The sequence below is a fragment of the Canis aureus genome, chromosome 1, assembly GCF_053574225.1.
Source record: "Canis aureus isolate CA01 chromosome 1, VMU_Caureus_v.1.0, whole genome shotgun sequence".
Lineage (NCBI taxonomy): Eukaryota > Metazoa > Chordata > Mammalia > Carnivora > Canidae > Canis > Canis aureus.
In genome coordinates, this window is record NC_135611.1 from 83,234,217 (window position 1) to 83,250,418 (window position 16,202).

The following is a 16,202-nucleotide window of genomic DNA, read 5'->3' on the forward strand; positions in this document are numbered from 1 at the left end:
ATTTAGTGGAATTCAGTGACCTCTGACTAACTCTAGAGGACATTGTTATTACTACTATTATTGTCATTGTTATTTACAGGTTGAAAAGCATAAGCAGTATTACCATTATTACTATTATTGTTATTGTTATTTACAGGTGGAAAAACATAAGTGCTGGGCTTTCGAGTTTCAGTACAGTCTTGCTACTGGCCAGTCCCTCTGCACACACCACTTCCTCCATCCCCAGTCTGGAGTCCAGAAAGTTTACAATCTATTAGATCACTGTTAATTGCCACCCAGGCCACCCGCACCTACCCATGGGACACTGGATTACTCTTCCAGTAGCTACCAGGTTTCAGATGGGATGGGAAGAGATCAGTCAAAATCCCAATCTCAATATACATCAGTCATTCTTCCTTTCAGAAGCAGGGTGGAGGGGAGGTGGGCATTAGCTGTCTGTGGGTAGGGCGAGCCTGTCTGGGGATGATCCACAGGACGGTGGCCGCTGTGAGGACCACACCAGGTACTTTATGAGTCCAGTCTGAAGCACGGCCTGTAGTTTTCTCTGGGTCTCTGGGGCCATTATTGTTTAGGATCCCAGAAAGACAAATGCTTCTCTTTGAAAGCGATGTTGCCCCTGGGCTTCCACTTTTGATTGAAATGAAAAGGAATCACTACACCTGGTCTCTTGAGGCCTGGAGGTTGTTTCCTAAGGATAACAAAACTACTCGTTGATATTTTTTTCTCCATGGTGTCTTTCCCTTTTTCTTTCCAACTAACACTCTTGCCTTCCATGAGCATGCCCTGCTTGGCACGCACACACAGCATTCACTGCGTTGAACATGAGAGAGAATTGGAAAATGAGGTAGGAAACAGGCAAACCACTTTTCTGCTTTGTAAACCAATCCCGAGGCCAGCTTTTGAGCTTACTCAAAGGGTATATTCTTTCATTTAGACGCATATGTATTTAGAAGGGAAAATCCTAGCCCTGTTCAAAAAATGAAAAGGATCTGGGACTCCATACATCGGTCACATCGAACACATGAATGTAGATTCCTTCTTCTTCTTGTCCATCACTTTTGTAGCTCCCTTCCAGTTTGCTTTGGAAGAGTATGATTCTTAAACTTCAGTGAGACCAAGGAAGCCCCTCTGCCATTGCTGTGAAGGCTTTGGGATCTGCCTTCATGAACTCATTAGCCTCCTTGATTAGGGCCATTTGGCCTCCATGAAGGATCAGGAGCTATGGCAAAAAAAACATCTTCTTTCTCCACCTTAAGCTCTGCTGGTTCTCAGGATCAGCTCTGTTAGCAATGGCTCAGGAGCCAAAGGAACAAGGAACTGATAGAACTGGTTAGTGCAAAACCATCACTGACATTGGCAAAGAAGCTAAATCCAAGATTTGTGCAAATGCTTCCTTTTTTTTATGCATGGAGTAGCCTTGCAAGTCTGACCCTGGACTCTTCCTCCAGAATGTGCCATATGGCAGGAAATCGGGCAGTTTTAAGTTTTACTCTACCTTATACTTAGCAATACATTACTTGATAATGAGGCCCCACTAGTGGCTGGCCTCTCTGTCAAGGTCCCTCACGGCTTTAAAAGCAAATTTCAGTGAAATGCAATGAACAGAAATCCAGGCAGTTTCGTGGGAGAGGTGAACCAGAACCCTGTAAGGATTCATCTTGAAACTCTACAAACGAGCATTAGTCTGGGAAGAGTTTGCCTTATGAGACACCTCATTTCTTCCTCTGCTACATCCTTTGCTGGAAATTGACCTTTAAGGGCTCTTCTAACCTGAAATTCTGTGAATCAATAATAAATTGGTAATGGACAGTTTGGAGCTGACTGAGAAGGAAAAAAATGCCACTGAGAATTTCGCTGCCCAGGAGAAGAGTCACCAAATTTATGGAGATTCTAATCAGTTTTCCAGTATATCAGATTCAGAGTTGGCAGTGAAAATTTGTCAGATTTAATGATAATAATAAATGGTAATAATAACTACCATTTATTAAGGACTAGTAATATGCCAGGCACTGAGCCAAACACATTTCAGGCCTTAATCTCATTCGTAGAGCATCAGAGCTGAAAGAAACCTTACATATCAGAGAATCTAACTTCTTTATTTAATAAAGAAGAAAACTGAGGCCAATATAAAACTAAATTGGAAGACAGCAATCTCATCATGGGAAAATGAGTTCACAATGCATGAATAATATAAATAAAACAAAGGAGTGGCCACAAGGACCAAAGATGATAGTGCGCTAGGAACCTAGGATTGATGTTGATCTGACTGGCACACCGGGATTAATAACTTTCAGTAGAATGAAAATATGACTTAGCATCTCTGATTCCATATTTCCATAGATGATTAACCACCACCACTTAACGATATCATCCATGACACACAGGAGCTATCACAAGACTTATCTCAGGGCTCTATAGTGTCTTCACTGCAAAATCTGTAGGATGCTAACAGCTGACTATACCAGATTTCAGGAGGCTTTTGCTCCATCTTTGACCTGTTTGAAGTTTATTTAGATTGGCATAGTTGACCCTCTCCTGTGGACATTTAAATCCTGCAATGAGAAGCTGGTTCCCAAAAGGCTTTCAGTTGGAAGTAAAGTGTAAAGGTTGCAGGTGAAGGATACCAACTGTCTGTTACCTTCTAGCTTCTACCTGTGATCCCAGAGCAGTATCCCTCTAGGATGGATATGATGGATGGATGTGATGCCACTTCTCCTCACCCAGACTCTATTTTTTTTCAAAGATTTTATTTATTTATTCATGAGAGACACAGAGAGAAAGAGAGAGGCAGAGACACAGGCAGAGGGAGAAGCAGGCTCCATGCAGGGAGCCTGACGTGGGACTCGATCCCGGGTCTCCAGGGTCATATCCTGGGCTGAAGGTGGTGCTAAACCACTGAGCCACGGGGCTGCCCCCAGACTCTAATCCAGGGAAAAGCAAGTAGAGAAGGGGTGGGAAAAATCAAAGCAGTAGGCTTGGGTATTGGAGCTTCACCCACCAAAAGGAATCTACTCTCCATCCATGGTAGCAGCCCTCTTGCAGGAGTCAAGACTTGCTCTTTTTGGAATGTCTCTAGACCTTTCTTCCCAAAACATTTTCTCGACTTTTATTTTTATTCTTAAACCTCTCAGAGAATCAAGAGTTAAATAACTACCGACTTAATAACATGATCTTGCTTTTGGAAGACCAAGTTAAATGGACGCTAGGAATTCAATTTCTTTTTTCTTTTCTTTTTTTTTTTTTTGAGTCCGGGCAGTAGCTCTAATTCGTTGATGCCAAATGATACATTGTAATTCAAAACATATTCAGTATGACTTTTACTTGTTTATCTGAAGCAAGATAAATTATGACAAAATTATTTCACAAATATCTTGTATGAGTACATACCTCATGCTTATTATATTCCACCATTTCCAGAAACTGTATATCTAGATCGCTGTGCATGACATAACTTCATTCTTCCCCTGGTGTATGCAGGATGGAGTTACTACCAAACCTTTGTGTACCTAGTGTTCAAACACCACCCTACCAACCTTCCCTGGCCCTACTTCAGATTTTAGTAATGTGTGGGAAAAAAAAAAAAAAAAAGCACATCTTATCTCTCTCTTAACCCTTAGATACATGGTAAAAGTATTTATTAGTAATTTAATCCAGAGCCAAACCTCACTGCAATAACTTACCAGGAAGAGAAGGAGTCTGGTTTAAACTTATGCCGGTGAACAGCTCTTATTCTGTATATAGAACAATGGCAAGGTTCTATTTTCAAAAAGGTTGTTCCATACTTACTAATAATTCATTGATAAATTTTATTTCTCTAAAGGCAGTGGAATACAATCAATAGGAAGCTTTTCAGGGCTTTCCAATTTTAAAAAGTGTAAGATTTCCCTGGCTCTGTGTTTACAAGTTCCCTATGACAGCTCAAAGCCAGACACTGCATAAAGAAAGAGCTGACTCTCATTTGAACTCTGGCAAGTGCTACTCTTTTAAGTCCTATGACTTGGTTGGTTTCTCAGAAAATCAAGAATGAAGAGTCCACTAAATCACTGGAGACCCTGACAGGCTTCCCTCTTCAGTTTTTTCCAAATCTGAACAGTGAAAGCCTGTTTCATAGACGTACTAAATAAGACTATCACATAAATTTGACACGTAAATGCTAAATATTGCCTTCTGTGAGTGAAAATGAGACCAGGTTTTTGAAAATACTATGCATCATAGTTAGAGTTTGGGGTGCTGAAAATATCTTTCTCTATACTGCTGTACTGCTGTTTATTTCTTTAGAAAAAATAATCAGAGCATTGTTTTGAGATCTGGTACCAAATTGAACTGTGAGCATGGGCTGAATCCTGTGCAGAAAGAACAAGCAATATATTCGGTATCATTAATCATTTCTTATTCTAGTCTTTGTCATACATCTGTGTGTGTGTGTGTGTGTGTGTGTCCATACAGATACAACTTGGCAAATTCAGAGGATATTTGCATGTTGACATTTTGGCAGCCAAATGAAAAATGAAAAGAATTTTGCAGAAAATGTCAGCAATGCAAAACTTAGTGACATTCTATAAAACTGGGCTAAGCATTATTAGGGAAAAAAATCTTAAGGGATGTTGGAAGTTAAGACTTTTGGAGTACATAAGAGCCGAATGCTGGATGCTAGACAGAGAAGGAAAGTTAAAACTTACAGGTAGAAAGCTGACCACCCAAAGGTCAGTGAAATATTCAAGGCCAAATTGTGGGCTAAGTGAAATAATTGGATCCACATGGAACTCATTCTGCATTTAATACCCTAGACACTTTGGAAAACACTTTTTCTACCCAAGTGTGTGTCTGCAGTGGGGAGAGCTCTTGGGTAGCTGATGGAGTCCCGTGTTCTGAGAGATGTGAAGTTTCAGAAGTGGCTCAGTTATGTGTGGAAACTAATGACTCTGAAGCAAATTATCTAATCAATATTCTATTATCCAATAGCCCTTTACTTAACATGGGGCCTGAAGTGCCACAATTTTCCTGTGTTAGTCATGCCCTCTGAATGTTTAATGATAAACTCTCTGCCAAATGGAGTCTAGACAGGAACAGGCCTTTTCCTTTCTCCAAATCAAAGAAAATTCCCTGAAAACATCTGGATCAAAGGAAAAGAGGAAATTGGCAAATCTGTAGAGTAAGGGTGAGATCGCATCACATCAATTGGATGAATTGCGACTTAGAAGGTGATCATGGGCCGCCTGGGTGGCTCAGCAGTTTAGTGCCTGCCTTCAGCCCAGGATGTGATCCTGGAGACCTGGGATCGAGTCCCACATCAGACTCTCTGCATGGAGCCTGATCCTCCCTCTGCCTATGTCTCTGCCTCTGCCTCTTTCTATCTCTCATGAATAAATAAATAAAATCTTAAAAAAAAAAAAGAAGATCATGATGACCATTATTGATAGAGCATTACTGGTACAGCCTTTGTACCAGGAGTTCCTTCTGGTTATTATCATATTTACTCCTCACAGTGTCACACCAAGTGATGTCGTTGTCTTTATCTTAATTAACACCATGGTGTTGAAAGGCTCTCCCTGGTTGCCCCCAGCTGGTCATTGAGAGAACATGGGCTGAATCCAGTTGTCCCCAGTCCTGTGTTTGTGCCAAGTTCACCCTCCCAGAGTGACAGCAAAGTCTCTACAAAGGTAAGCCCTCCAAAATAAATACTTCTGTTCTGTCCCTGGGCATTTGTTTGTCACTCACCATGGAAAATTCTCATGTTGTTGGTTGAGGAAGAGAGACTGGAGAATTCAAAGCCAAGGGCCTTTCTTCAGGGTTTCCTGAGTCTGTCATCAAACTGCAGTGACCACTCCTGGCTCCCCTCATCTCTCTTCACCTCAAAGTCCAGTTATTTCTCAGTTCTGTCCCCAGATGCAGATCCAAATCAACACCACACCAGAAGTTTCTAGGAAGAATGCATTCCTGTGATTGGTTATGTCTACAAAGGCTTTTCTCCTTTCCCGACTGAATTCAGAGATTTTCTTTTCACTCGCTAATTATCCAGATCCTACAAGCTGCAGATGTAACTGCAATGTGCTCATGATGATGAAATGTCACTATTTTTATCAGAAGCAATTGTGAAGTCCTGTTGGAATTCATGATAAGAGACATGCTCCTAAAGGATCTTGTAAGGCTCCCAGTTACATGCTTGGCTTGTAAGCCTTTCAGTTATCAATCACTTGATAGCCAAAGGTGAATTTGTAAAATTGGACCCTCCCTCCCCTTGTATCAATTATACTTCAATAAAGCTATTTCAAATATCATGTTCGCCTACCACACACACACACACACACACACACACACCCAGCTGACACACATAATTAGTAGAACTTTGAGAACCACAGAAAAAAACCAATGCAAAAGTAACTGGATAGGTGTTGGATGCCACAAGTGAAATTCATCATGAGTGATGCACCATGAACTGAGTCTCCTTCCTCGTATGGCAAATTTTGTTTCTTCACCCCACATTTTCCCCATCTTCTTCCCATATCTCCCTTTTCCCAAGTTCCCTACCAATTTGTCTATTCATCACATGTTACCTTCCATCACTGTGATCTTCATAAATAATAATAATAGAGAAACATTTAGAGTGGTTTGGGAACAGCAAAAATATTAACATTTCCATTGCTGAAACATAGCTATTTTCACATTTATGTACTCTCTCCGCATATTGGTCTCAAAACCATATCTTTATTAAGTTATAGGCATTATGCATACCCACTTTTACATTCTACATTTTTCACAGAATATATTCGATAAATATATCTCTATGGTCTTTGTTATTAGCATTTTAATGATGGTACTCCATTGGGTTGATACATCATAATTTACTAAACTCTATTGTAAGACATTTAAATTGTTTCCAATTTTTCCTTGTTGTAAATAATACTGCAGAGAATATCTTCATGAATAAAGGCTGTGTGTTTTAGATTTTTTTTTCCTGTAGGATGAATTAACATCCATTCGCTCTCCCATACTCCAAAAATTAGAGAATTGTTTGCAGCCTCAAACTGTTTAAGAACCAGGCATGTAATTTTAAAAAGTGAAGTGGCCCCATAATGTGATGAATAAGTTAATTCTTACCTCTGATAGCATTCCCCAAATCTACTGCCCTAACAATAGGGATGCTTCCATCTGTCCATCCATCCATTCAGGCATTCTATCCATTCATCCATCTACACTTCTGTCTGTCCATCAGTCACTCACACTAAGCCCCACATCAACAAACTGAGACTTAACTCAATTACAGTTTCAGGTTTCCCAGAAATGAAATCTTAAACCAGTCAATCAGGAATCACCTGTTCAACATTAGTTAGGTTATCTGCCTAAGAGACCCCTACCATCCCCTAAAGGAAAGTGACCTTGCAATAACCAACCATTTCTTGCCTCTTGTAACTTCCTTGTTCTTGCTCCCTTTTGCCTATTAAAGTGTCTCATTTTGTATAGCTCCTCAGAGCTTTTTTATCTATTTGCTAGATTGGATGCTGCCCAATTCATAAATTGATGAACAAAACCAATAAGATCTATACATTTTCTCAGTAGGATTTTGTTTTTTTAACCCTGGGTTAGGTGCTATGTTCAATGACTAATGTAGAAGTCATGATTTCATAAGGTGAAACTCTTGAATTATTGTCTTATTATTTAATTGGCTTGATTGTCAGTGCTAAGTACTGACACTAAGAGGTATTGAGGGAATGAGGAAGATGTAACTGGAGTGGTCTAGGCAATTTTATGGAGAATATAGAGCTTGAGGGGCGCCTGAGAGGCTCAGTTAAGTGTCCACCTTCGGCTCAGGTCATGATCCCACATCCTGGAATGGAGTCCCACATTGGGTTACCTGCTTGGGGGTGGGGTGGGGGGGATGTCTGCTTCTCCCTCTCCCTGCTCTTGCTCTCTCTCTCTCTCTCTCTCAAATAAATAAATGAAATTAATTAATTAATTTTTTAAAATGAAGAAAATAGAGCTTGAGATAAATTTTAAAACTTATGTTTGGGGCTTGAGTTTGAATAGAATAAAAGTAACAGGATTCCAGTAATTGGTGCACTTCTCAGTGCCATTTATTGGGGACCTTAAGAATTTTATACCTTTGACCAAAGTTTTCCAACTCTTCAAGTTGAAAAGTACCAAGTAATTCCTCTTCAACCAATGAGAATCTTTATGACTTTGTGTCTTCCCTTAAGCATAAAAGTCAATTTCTGAGCAAAGTATGAGGATCTGGATGTTGATCGGATTAGGGAAAATTGGCCTGTTCTCCAAGACATTTAAAATCCATTAAAAAAAATCTCCTAGTCCTCAACATAGGAAGAAAACCAAGCCTAGGTAGGAAAAATGGAATATCATGACCCTTCCCCATAAAAGCTACCAGTCTGCCAGCAATATCCCCCAAATGCAGCTTTTGGCTTCTACAGTAACCAGAGAACAAGGACATGTTTCCAATGAGCTCAAGTATTCTGAAGGATGCTTGATAGGCCTATAAAGTAATTTAAAATTTACTTGAAACTCCTCAATCTAATCAATGATACCAGAGGCCTTACTCAAATGAGACAATCAACAAAATCACCAGTTTCCTGCCTAACAAAAAAAAAAAAGGCCATTCCCCCATCCCTTCGGGCCTCATTCATGTGGGTTTGCTCCTTAAATAGCAGATGTGCTGGAAGTTTCAAGTATTTTCTCTAAAAATTTAAATTTCTTTCTTCATACTCTTTCCTCCTTTTCTGTGTAAAGTCTTTAACACGTCTTGTCTGCAGCTTTAATTATTTAATTTCTTCACTGCATTATTTAAAGAAGACAGTTCTGAGGATGCAGGAAGGAAGTATGACTCCATGCAAAATTGAAGAAAGCTGTGTAACACTGCCATACAGCACATTATTTAGTATCGAATATTTTGCAATCTCTAATAATCTTTTATTTTAATGCATCCTCCTGCAAATATGGACTAAATGATCATTTTGCTGGCTATGTCAGATAAATATCAATGAAGAAAAGACCTTCAGGAGCTTGAAGAAAGAGGACTTATGTGAAAGTATAACATTATTTTTTGTTAAGATCATTTAGAAATGGGCCAAGATAAAGGCAAGACTAGAAATGCTGATCATGGCATTTAAATATAGAGATTTCTTTGACTCTTCCTCTCCCAATGTAAAAATAGGATCCAATATCAGTAGCTTTGGAGCATGAGTCCGGTTTGAAAAAAATGCATGATTCTTTCATATTTATGGCACATTTTTCAGCCAAAATTTTAAATACCTCAAAAATAGAGGTAGACACCCTCATAAATAAAAAGTCCTTTTTCTGACTGGATCAGTATAAGTTTATTGTAGAAAACAGTAAAAAAAAAAAAAAATTCCATAACTCCCTACCCCCATCCTAAGACACTACTAACCTCTAATCTCTACCTTGGCATATATATGTTTTAATCTTTTCTTCTCTCTCCCTTTCCTCTCTTGATAGATAGATAGACAGATATAGATATATGTGTATAGATAGAGATATCCAATGAATATCAGATATCATGTATCTTACACACATCTATATATATATGTATATATATATACTTGTAGTTTTATCCTAATTTAACATTTTAGTTATTTTAACTTATTTTTACTTCCATATTTAAAATATATCCTATTTCTCCATTTTTTAAATATATCTTTTCATGGCTACAAAGAAGTCTTATCATATAGATATATTACACACACACACACACACACACAAACACACACCCCACACATAGTATCTACACACATACATAACCACTACTCTGTTGTGGACAATCTATTTCCATTTCCAATTAGGGAGTATATTAAAGATAATACTGTATTGAATATGTACAGAGATACATTATTTTGGTCATAAGCTATCAAAGTCAAATGATTTTCACGGAGGTAATTTCACAGTGTCATAATGACCCATGGCATAGCCTGACTCTACATGGAGATCACAAACTATCAAAAAATTTATAATGGGGTAGCCTGGGTGGCTCAGCAGTTTACTGCCGCCTTCAGCCCAGGGTGTGATCCTGGAGACCCAGGATCGAGTCCCATGTCGGGCTCCCTGCATGAAGCCTGCTTCTCCTTCTGCCTGTGTCTCTGCCTCTCTCTCTCTCTCTCTCATGAATAAATAAATAAAATCTTTAAAAAATTATAATGAAGATATACTGTATGGTGTTTACACTGTAGATTCTGAAATCTCACTGCCTAGGTTCAAACACCAAATTTACTGCTTCTATGATCTTGGGTAAATTCCTTAAACTTTTTCTGTCTGTATCTTTATCTGTAAAATGTGTATAATTTTAGGATCCACCTCAGAAGTCTATTGCAATGATTAAATCACTTATAAAAAAGGGATTTAGCATGTTATTTCACAGTAGGAATAGGAATTAGCAGTAAATGATATTTTTATTAATATCATAGTCTGTAAAATACCTATACCCAAATACCTCTAAATATATACCATCAAGTGGTATTTCAATTTCTCCCTGCAAGTATTTTAACAATATTTCACTGAAGCACATATGAGAAAAGAATAACTCAACATTTAGAGAGTCTATTTAATTGATTTTGTTAGCATGCCAGCTAACATTTATCTACTTTGTCATGTTATACCACAAATACTCAAATCCAATAGACCCATTGGGTAATATTATGCAGGGTTTATGGCACAGAGTCACCCTGTGTAGTTTATACTTTCTGATTTGCCCAGATCCACATACATCCCCTTCCATGCAGTATCTACTGAGAATTTTTCTAGGTGGGCTAGGAGATCTCAGATATGAATGCTAGTGCATGTTGTCAGAGGTCACAGATGAGTAAACCTGCCCTCTCTTTGAGACTAGATTCATTTTAGAGGTTCTGTCTAGAGTAAAGAGTGGTTGACTGTGGCCAAGTGTCAGAGTGATGCCAAATGGCCCCTTTGGAGAGCTGATTGGATACAGTAATTTCAACAAATGAGTAGATAAGTCTTCCACATGCTGCAGAAGTTGGGGCTTTGCAGGGTTCTTCCCACTACCTGGAACTTCCTTCACCTTGTGCATCATCATTTGGTGATGAATTTTCAAAATTCACTCAAGGAATCAGTTTTAGCAAAAAGCCTTTCCCCAAATTTTGCCCTCCCTTGTCTGCAACAAACTGCATTGTAGCCAACTCTAAGCCTTCCTATTTCTGCCTCTCCCTCCAGCTACCTACCCACCCACCCACCTATGTGCATACATGTGCGCACATGCACATACACGCACGCACATACACACCGAACTTAAAACTGCCGAAGACAGATAGCATGTCCAATTTTCTCTTCTATCTCAAGTAACATGCATGTGTTAGGTGCCTAATATCTGCCTGTTGAATGAATAATTCCGTAGTCTTTCCTTTTGGGAATAGACTGACGGCTCACATCAATTCCAGGAGATGGGCTGATAAACGTAATATTGATAGGGCTTAAAAAGCATATCTCTTTTGAAGGATTTATGAATGGAATGATAAGCCTGGGATATGCCTCAAAAGAATCTAGGTTTCCCGGGTTGGGGGTGGCAGCGCCAGAGGAGTGGTAACAGAAATTACAGGTACTATGAAAAAAATTGGCCACATATTGATAATCGTTGAAGCTAGGTGATAAGGAAGAGTCCAATGAACTATTCTCTCTACATTTCTCTTTGAAAATTATAATATTGTATTTGAATATTTTCATAAAACATAGTATATATATGCACAATTATATATATACATATATATGTGCACAACCACAAAACATAACACATAAAAGCACACCCTAAGAACACTGACTTTATAAAGTTAGTATTTTAAAGGAGGGCATACATTGATGGAATTTTATTTTTACAGCACGTAACTGTTGTATTTGGGAAAATATGATTTGAACGAGGTCCCACTATAGTTTGTTCAGCTATGAAAGGCTAACTACCACTGTACTTCAGCCAAAACTGGTGGGATGGATAAAAGTCTCCTTTATACAAGGACCCAAAGGCAGACATTGAACCAAAAATAAGAAGAAAGAGAAACAAACTCCAAGCTACAGAACGAAAAAGAAACAAACTATAAGCTTCAAACGTTTAAAATCTAGCCAATAAAACTCATCTGCAAAGTGCCGGGAGATGGCACCACGGCTGAGGTGGCAGCGTTTTGTGTTTATGTTGGCCGTTTCGTTCCCCTAAACACCTTAGACATCTCTAATTAATCCCTTTGGAGCAGCGGTGGCTGGAATTTGCAGCTCACAGTCTTGCCAGCCAAATGCAATCCTGAGCCACTGCACGTACGTGTGAAGAGACATTATCGCCCTTCACATTTAAGAATAACTGTCTAATCTATTAGGTGGAGAGGGCTCTTCTCTGTCCTCTGCACATTGAAATCAGTCCAATCAGAGAACTGGAATCAGGTGTAGGCATTTTGAAACGTTGCCTCAGATAATTTTACATTGTTGGGCCAATTCCCCAAAAGCTACAAGAGAGCAGCCCCGACTTCAGTAGAATTGAGGAATGAGAAGAGGAAATTTTGCAATTGGTCACTGAAGTGGATCCTGCAGTGTGCTGCTCAGGTTATCCCCCGACCCCAACCCCTCCAGGACCTGAGTGTCCTTGCCAAGACTGTTGGCTCCTCTAGTCTCCCTTTACACCTGATTGATTCCTTCCTATGAATTGCCTCAACTCAAGGAAGCTGCCTCATCCAAGTGTGCACCCCTCCCCAGGGGCGGTCCATATCCAATCTCTGCAGGTAAAAATGCATTGTCCCCTTGCTCCAATCTGGGATCTCTCTGAAGGGCCATCCCTGCTGCAGTGCTCTGCATGGGATTGGCTGAGCCTCTGGCGTATCCACATTGCAGTCAACTTTCCATCTACTGAATTCTTTTTCTGAAGGGCCTCTGCTCTTTCCAACTCCCTTATGGCCATGGTCCTGCATCGCCCTCCCCAGAGAACCAGCTCCCTGCGAAGCTTCATCCGGGAGGCTGTTCTCCAGCACATCTGACCTCGCTGGAAGGCTGCTCTGCCGGGAGGGAAGGGGGGGGGGGCACCCATCTGCATCCAGTGAGGACAGGAAGTCTTGGTATTTGCTTTGCTCCAAGTGATCATTTACAAAATCAACTCAGAACTAGATTACAGCTGCTTTTCCTCAAGTCTCATCATTTCCACTGGTTCTAATAGATGGGAAACTCAAGGCTATGATCCATAATTAACATATGCAAAATATTGTAAGCCTGAGAAATACTTATCTATATGCTACAAGTTGTTCAATTGTGAACAACTACAGATGTGATTTTTCTCCCACGGTGCCAGAATCATTGTGTGATATCAGGGTATTTTTTGGACTGTTCAGCTTCCTCTTTCCCCAGTGGGCATCCCTTAAGGCTCTCTGATGCTGCTTTGTTCTTTTTCCAGATCCTCACTTCCTGGTTTTTCTTTGCCTCATGGTCAATGCAGGCAGAGCCCCGTTGGAAGCTTTTACTGGGAAGGCCTGTTAGCAATAGATCTCATGGTTCCTGGAAGCCTAACAAGGTATTCACAGGAGATAGCAGTGGCTGAGTGCATAGATCTGTCAGATTTGGACCTTATTCTAAGTAGAAACTCTTTGATTGGTAGGTCTGAGGTTATATGATAGACTCAGAGACAAGGAGCATGGGCAGGATAAGAAGCGTTATTTGGGGATCCAAGAATTAATGTCTTTCTCTGTAGTGGTGACTAGAATCTGTATGGATTAGGCTGTGTTGGGGATGGCTTTCCTCACTAGTTTATGAGACCCAGGGGGTTGTAATTTTCTTTACTTTGATAAGTGACTTTCAAGTTGTACCCAGTCACAGAACAAACAGGGCTGTGACGTGTGTTTTACAACTTGGTGGGTAACAATGTACTCTGGCCCTTGTTTATCAGTATGTGGTTTATGAGCCCGCAGCATTGCCATCACCTGAGAGCTTGTGAGAAAGGCAGAATTTTGGCCTACTAAATGAAAATGTGCTTTTAAGCATGGGATGATTCTGTATTTCTAGAAGACTCCCAAGTGATACTGATGCTCTGGTCCACAGGACACATTTTGAGTAGTAGGGTTCTAGAGAGTTCCATCATATTTCTGGTGCTTACAAATTTTATCCCTTATAGGAAGCTGGGTTGTGGGTGTGTCCTCCTGTATCCCTCAGTGCTGTGTTTGGCCCTATCCATTGCCACAACAAGCCATAAACCTATGGAAGAGGACCAGATAAGCAGTGGCATCTGAGTGGTGACAATGGTAGCTCTTTCCAAAGAGAGCAAGAGAGTCTTATGGTCCAAACCAGTGTCAGGCGTAAAGGACGTAGCTTGTAACTCATCTCTGAGAAATGGTTAATTGCCTCATAGAGAAAGTTCACCAAGAAACTGCCATCACATGGAGGAGAATGTTGCCCACCCAAACCAAGGACTGCATCTCCACCAGCTCTGTCCAGAGGCAGCAAGAAGTGAAGAGTTGGGGGAAGAAACCATACCAGTGAGGGTATTCCTTAAACTTCTAAAAGAGAGAGAAGAAGCTCTTGACTAGGAGACAGGGGACTTGGATACTGGACCTGACTCAGTCACCAACCAGATAGAAACACTGACAAGTCACTGGATTTCAGTGACTTCATGGGTAGGGTGAGAAGGTTCCTGAGATCTGCCAGCTCTTTAGCATCAAAGAACTCAGACGCTCTAGGATTCGCTGCAAAAACTGCTCTTGCCACAAGAGGGAGTTCTCTTTCTGAAATCCTCGAAATTCTAAGTATTGTCTTAATGGAATGATTTAGGCAAACCATAATATTTGAGCATCCCAAACTAAATGGTCTTTCATACACAAAACAGATGAAAAGGTTCATTAATTTTTGGAACTTAGATTAAATCATGACTAATTCTCTGCTTGAACAAAGCAAAAAGGAGACTTTTTAAAGACTGACGGGCACTCACTACAAACACAGATTGAGAGCCTTTACAAATATAATAAAAAAGAATGGTTCTAACGTTCCTGCTCAGCTTTGTGAAGAATTTGAGGCCTGTGCAGTGCTTCTTTCCTTCTTTACAGCCTGGTAATCCTAGGGGTGTCCTGCTCCTATGATAGAGTTGTATCTGCCTGAGAATAAACAGGGGACTCAAGGTGTGTATGTGACAGCAAAGAACTCTGGCCAGGGGTAAACTGGTACAGAAGGTGATGGAGGGGTGGGGGGCTATTTATAGAATTCCAAACATCTACTTGAAAAATGAAATACTCTATCAAGTTTCAACATACTGCCTCCACAAGAGATGTTTTCAAATACCTGAATGTGAGGTATCATGTGAACTCCATGCTCAGCAGCAGACCTGTTTCTGTCATCTGTCCTGGATCACCCAGACCCTAGTCAGTAACTGATATTCCTTTTATTTTCTTTCACTGTTACTTTATCTTGCTGGCTTGTTAAAGAGAGTTTTCCAGTTTATCTGCCTTCACAAGGTAGAGGACAGAAATGGGATGTGAAATTTTGGTGAGGCAGGGAGAGGAGACAGCTGATTGGATGATTTTTGATGGGCTGTCAATGACATCTTTCTACCCTGCCTTTGACTAGAGGGTGTCCCTCCAAGAATTGTGCAAGAAGGCTCTCTCAAGTTCATCTAGTTCAACAGTTCCCAAAGTACGAAGGGTCTTCCACTCCTAGAATGGAGATCCTGTTTTAGTTTATGCATGGACATGATAACACTGAATCACAGAGAAAGAAAAGTTATTCCTTTTCAGTTCTCAGGCATTCCTTCTAGTGGCCTCCAGAAAGATCCCTCCATCTTAGGCTGGACTGTTTCTGAAGCCCATCTAACAGTTGCAAATTTCTCATTTTAACAATGTAAAGGAAGACTTAAAAAAGCAGAGCCTTTAGCAGACAACACTGTCTAGCTAGAATATAGTGGTATCCCTTGATTTATTATATTGATCTTTATAACAGTGTTCTATTTATGGCAGTGATATTGGTTTTTACATCCATGGTGACATCAGATTTGCTTTAAGTAAAATTTATGTAAAAAATGTGACCTAAAGAAGAATCCCACTTAAGTAAGTGAGAGCATAAGCAGTGCACAGACAAGGCAAAGATTGTCCAGATGGCACCAGGAGGTAGAGGGACTTAACAGTGAACACCCAGCTCGATCTTTGACGCTATAGCAAGCTCTCACACTTGTGTATCTGGTTCTATGATGGGATTGACCACTAATGAGTTACTTTAGTCAG